This window comes from Seriola lalandi, unplaced genomic scaffold (genome assembly GCF_002814215.2).
Source record: "Seriola lalandi dorsalis isolate HSWRI2012SDOR001 ecotype SW California unplaced genomic scaffold, Sedor1 jcf7180002054918, whole genome shotgun sequence".
Lineage (NCBI taxonomy): Eukaryota > Metazoa > Chordata > Actinopteri > Carangiformes > Carangidae > Seriola > Seriola lalandi.
Window position 1 is genome coordinate 541304 of NW_019525470.1, and position 6000 is coordinate 547303.

General features: G+C 42.3%; 1 protein-coding gene across 1 annotated transcript in view; it reads left to right on the forward strand.

Annotated features, from left to right (window-relative positions):
* Nucleotides 1–3330: 3330 nt before the first annotated feature.
* The window catches only part of LOC111673433 (lysophosphatidic acid receptor 2-like), a 17807-nt gene continuing 15137 nt past the window's right edge, over nucleotides 3331–6000 (forward strand). Inside the window, exon 1 of the mRNA XM_023431193.2 lies at nucleotides 3331–3752. The gene's annotated coding sequence lies outside the window, so the exon portion shown is untranslated. The remainder of the gene's footprint in view (nucleotides 3753–6000) is intronic.

A 6000-nucleotide genomic window follows, 5' to 3' on the forward strand; every position in this document is an offset into this window, starting at 1 on the left:
CTGGGAACCACTGATGTGTAGAGTTGGAATTTCACTTTTGTTGTAAGTTTTCTTGCGGAGAGATGAGAAGCCTCCTGTGCCTCACATAAAGGCTGAAACACACTGAGGAACAGCTGTATTGCATTTTACAAGCACCTTGCACATTTTTTTTTTTTCCCCAAAGCTTTGCAACAGTTGATTCACATAAACTTCTCAGAATTTTGTTCAGACGTCATTGTCATGACTTGTGGGTGGGACCCAACTTACGTCAAACAAAAAAGAAGCAATATGAAATAGTTCAGCCCAGAGCTCACACCTGAAAGAGGATGTAAGGATAAATATGAGATGTGAAGTAGGCATCGAATGAAGGAAGAGAAGCAGACCTTGAATATTTGCATTAAACTTCCTTTTTCTGAGAAATTATTGCATAGATTAAGATCTCCCTTGAACAGTTCCTTGGCCTTGAACAGTCTGTCTCCATCATTTTACAGTATACCAGTGTTTTTGAAGTGTTGATCCAATAAAGAAGATATATTTGTTGTTTTAAGAACCAAAAACCATCTCAGTGTAGTTTTACATCTCCTCTCTCAGACTTCTCTCTGGAGCTCTAGCAACAACAGGTCTGTGAACCAATCAGAAGAGAGGAGGCTCTGATTCTCTCTTCTGATTGGCTGACTGTTTTCTTAGTGGTCTAATAAAAATATAGCAGATTTCAGGTAAACACTCAGAGAAACCAAATCCTGCAAGGTTGGATGGTGGGCGCAGGTGGGCGGGGCTTCGGGCGGAGAGCAGTGACTGTCCTGCTGTGACATCACAAAGTTACACAGGTCCTGACAGCTCGTTTTAAAGGCTCAGTTTCTGAATACAGGCTGTGTGTATTCCTCTGTGGACTGAGAGTGTGATACTTTCACAGTATTAATACAGAACCTAAAACCTGCTTTAAACTGGATGGTAAAACACAGATACACCTCCATTTCCAGCATTGTTGAGATGGCTCACTATTGGTCAGCAGCCAGAATTTGTATATCAACAGTCACATAGAAACAATATATGTGAAGAATTCAGGATACGCATAACACAGGTTTCAATAAGTGAACAAACATCGATATTTCCCCTCATTGACTCACTGTATCCGAGCAGCTTTACTTTCTCTTTGACAAAACCAGTCACCTGTTTAATTTATGACGTGTTCACTCGCACACTCAGCTGGGTTTAACAGGTCACGCTACAGTGACGCAGCTGTCCAGGAACATCCATGTGCAAATAAGGAAATCCCCTGATTGTGTCTATTGCATTGAAATTAAATTATTTTATAGGAAGGTTTTGCCAGTTTAAATTCTGGTGTGACTGGGCTGTAATATTACCAGTTCAAAGCTCAAAGTTACCCGTGGATCCTTGAGAACCATCAAGGCTATGGTCACATATGTTAATCGACTATGATTGGGCCGTATTGATCAAGGTGTAAGACGAACCCGGCTCCCTTGTCACAGTTTAATGTTCACTCGTACTGAGGTAACTGGATAAGATATAATTCATGGTGCAATAATATCAAATTTCAGACCCTAAATTTAATATTATGCTGCTCTGGCCTGCCGGTAACCCCGGCCTGGTCAGTATTACGCCCTGACGTGAGAGATGTGTTTGGTCATGTACAGTGTCAAACAGATGTGGAAGGCATGGAGGGCAAATCAGCATCCCCGTCGCCGTGGCAACGCTGCACGCAGCCTCCGGGCAGCTGTCTGTGACGCTGGGAGGAAATAAGAGAATGGAGAGAGGCTGCCGATACAGCCAACTGGAAACTATGACCGCTGGAAGACTCACAAGGGGCTACACACTGCGACACACGGCCGACCTAATAAGGAAAGCAGATTGTACATGTTGAACAAACATGGCTGTCACATCTCTCACACGCTAACCTCAGCACACTCGGCCCCTTCATGTAAACAGGAAAGCGTATGCAGTTTTTCCTCACCCTGACTCCTTCGCTCCATCTCTGTGTGCCGTGCAAACTTCCTGTTATTTCCTTCCTTATCCCCCCCCCCCCTTTTTTTTCTTTCTTCATGAGACAGTTCCTTCAACCTTTTTGCAGCATTCTCAAGTACAAACAGCTCATCCCAAACTACAGGTTCATCCCCCACGCCGTCCACTCCTAAACAATGGAAGAAAAAACAAAAACAACCACCCTCGTTTTGTTTCTGACGTGTCCTCGTTTCTGTCTGCTGTCAGCCTCTCTGGATTCTGCCCTCTCTCCGCGGTGGCGGAACAGGCTGCTCGCGAGGCCTTGTGCCCTCAGCTTGTGAATAAAAGATGAGCGTGACAGCCCATTGTTGCTGGAGGTTGGCGGTGTTGTTTCTGTTTGTCACTGTCAGTGTTGTACTATACTGGAGGCAGATTTGGTTGTGATCAGGATGAGGACAACGTCAGTCAACCTGATGAATGAAAAGTTTTTTTTAAATGGCTTGTTGTAAATTGTGCAGCAGAATCAGGTATTAGTACTTCTGCAGAAGGTAAGGCAACAACATCTGTGTTAGGCAGTCGTGATTCTGAACAAATGAATGTATCTGGTCATCATTTATATAGTTTCTGGAATCACAAGGAAACAGCTTCCAGGTCAAAACATGGACTGATTATGACAACGGACCCCTGGGCACAGACACATAAAAGTCTCCTCACCCTCCTACAAAACAGCAAGAGAGACAGATTCAAAGAGACATGTTTGTTTTTGTGTTTCCTTGTGGTTATTTTGTGTCTCTTTGTGGTCATTTTTCATCTTTGTCATTGTTTTGCATCTTTGTGGTTGTTTTGAGTCTCTCTCTGGTTAACCGTTACTTACAACACAGGCTCTGGCCCCAGGGCCCTCGTAGGTGCATAGACACATAAACTACAAAGCAGCAGTTTGTTACAGTAACATCCTAACAAACCTGTTAGTTGATATCTTGTCATTTCAGTCTCTGACTATGAAGAGTTATTCTGTGAGTCCCTTGAACAATTGTAACTTGTTTTGTGACTTTTTCTAATTGTTTTTGCAATTATTATTAAGTTCAGTTACATTTTTGTTTACACAATAATGCATATATTCTCAATGCAAATGTATCAAAGGTCATGTTAGTCCATTTCCTGCCACAACCCTCCCCCATGACCTCACCACAATAGACTGGAAGACATATACAATTACTCATGCATCTCCCACCACAATCAAAATCATATAAACCTGCCGGAGTAACATCCTGTCAATCACTCCTCAGCTCCACTGTCATTGGCCGTCCCGCCTCCGCGGCAGCCAACAGGGGGGCAGCTGGGGCGGATACGGAGCTGCTCAGGTTGGCAGAAGCAGCATACCGAGGAGCTCCGACCCGCTCCTTTGTAACAGAGAGGCGGCAGCAGCGAGAGCAGCAGCGGAGGAGCACTGTGCCGCACCCTTTCTACACCTCCCGGGACTCACAGAGCGCGGATCACTGCGCACAGGTAACAACCGCTCAAACTACCGGAAGCAAGGCGAAAGTGCCCCGCACAGGTGACGGAGACTGCTCACCGAGTTTGAGTTTGTGGGACTAAAAGGGAAAACGCTGGAGTGGATCCTCAATAGAAACAGAAAAAAAAAAAAACAACATTTGCTTTTTATTTTTTACTGCTTGTGTTGCATTTTATTTCCTCTCTGCGCTCAGAGGGCGTCGGGATTGTGACCTCAGGTACGACAGCACATTGTTTTCTCAACTCGACGAGGACTCCGAGCTTGATATTCTGGATAATCGAGTTCACACACACGGGGAAAGGTGAGTTCATGTTTTTCCTATTTCTCTTCCTTTTTTTCTTTTCTTTTTTTCTTTGTGTGTGTAAAACGCCTCTGCTGTGAGTGTGAAGCCGGAGTTGTAGTCTTTCTCTGCGCCTCATTGTTCCTGCGCCGGGAGGTCGGGGGCACCCATCAGCATGCAAAGGCATCTGCACTGTCTCAAAGCGGCGTGGAGGGAGTCTGGACTTCATTACAGCCTGAACATCCTCAGCACTGTCCGCTGTGACCATGCCCTTTTTTTTTCCTTCTGAGAAGTGATCCCATCTAGTCACGCAACCTTTGTTCAACCTGTCTTCAGTTATCTTTCTTTCCCTTGAGATAAAATTGTTCATTTTTTTTTTGTGTCCTGTTTTTTTGGCTGGGTGTAACCACGGCACATATCCTGCAGTAGGTGGCACACACAGGGTAGATGTGCTTCACCCATGCGTCCTGGTTTTGAGCAGATAATATTAAAAAAAATCAGCTTTTATAGTTCAGTGTGCAGGTTGTTAAAAGTTTAGTTACCTGAACTTGAATCCAACACCACAGCCCTGTAATAAATCTTGTCATTGTGAAGGTTAGTTTGTTCAGGCTTTGTTGACACTGTCACACAGTGGTGACTCAACTCTGTGTCAGTGTGGGTTGAACTGCAGTAAATTATAACGTCTTTTATGTAGATTATAAAACATCGGATAATGGTGAACAACAGCTCATCATCATTTCCTACATCCCAAATGGATGTTTTCAAATCGCCTTTGCTTTCTGACTGATCTCCAAACACTATATTACATTTACTGTCATTTAATCCAGAAAAGCTGCAAATCCTTACATTTGTGAAGCTGAAACCAGCTATTTTTGTGCATATTAAATTAAATAGTAAGCAGTTTCATTTTCTCTCTCTTTGTTCTACCACACACCTCATCTCACCACTATGGCTGTTCAGTGTTGTTGGCTTGTTGACTTATTCTTTTCTGGTTTGTTTGTATTTAAACATCATTGGCTTCTACTGTTAAATGGAAAAAGTTTTTTGTTTATATTCCTTGTTTTCATTGTTTTGATATTTTATGGACACTTGTATTTAAAAGCTTGAATTGAACCAACAAAAGTTAAGGTTCATAATGCTTCTCACAAGTTCCCATAGCCCAGGGTGAAAACTTTAAAATGCTTATTTTGTCCAACCAGCAGCCTGAAGGTTTTCACTCTACAGTCATATAAAAGGAAGTGAAGCGGTAAATCCAAACATTGAAGGAGCTGGGACTGAATACTGAGATTTATACGAGATAACTGACTACTCACCAAGATCATTTCCTGTAGTGTATTCTTGTGAATTACCCGGGAAAGTTGAGTTACTGTCTCATGTTTACCGCAGTTGATTGTGTGAGTGAACGCAGGTCATGAGTTGAGCAGATGAGTAGTTTCTTCAGACAAAGAAAATATGCAAAGATGACTTTCCTGTGCATGAGTAAAGGGGAAATATTAATGTAAATCACTTACTGTAACCTCTTTGTAATCTTTAGGTAAATCTGCAACAAATGACAGAAAATGTATCCTACTGAGAAAATTGACTGCCAACACAAAACCTTCAAGGCAAATATTCTCACTCTTTAGATTTAAATACACAACTCTAAAATACAGGCAGCAGTTTCTTAGTTCTTTTAGATTATATTTAGCCCTTTTTTTTCTTCCATGACAATGTCTCCAAAGGCTTTGGTATGAGGTAATTTATTTAAAATGGTCCCTAATTACAGTATTTCTGATGCATAGCAACAAACTTCATATTGTGTTTTCATCAGAATCTTTTCTGCCTAAAAAAAGCCTCTGCAGGAAATGTGTATTTTGTGGCATTTGATGCAATGAGGTCTGCTGTTTTTAAAAGAAAAAGAATTTATTGGATAGATTAGACATTAGTTTGCCCAATCCAATAAGAGAGAAGTGCCTGTGTGTGCATCTGTGTGATTAAATCGGCAAAGGTAATCATTATGCAGATGACACACAGTCAGTCCCACCAGTTGCTTGTCCAGAATTAATTGAAACCAATGCACCCGAAGAGAGTGCTCCCGAGGAGACGAGCAGAATTTTCCTTTTTACCTGGAATTAGAGGTCGCAAACATAATCGACAGTTTCTCACTCACTTCCACCACCTCTGCTGCAGTATTGGTTTTAGTGTGTGTGGTGTGTAAATGTTTCCTATTCCAAACAAGTGCTAGCTGAAGTTGATGTGCTGGAGCTCTTCTTTCAGAAGGAGAGAGAAG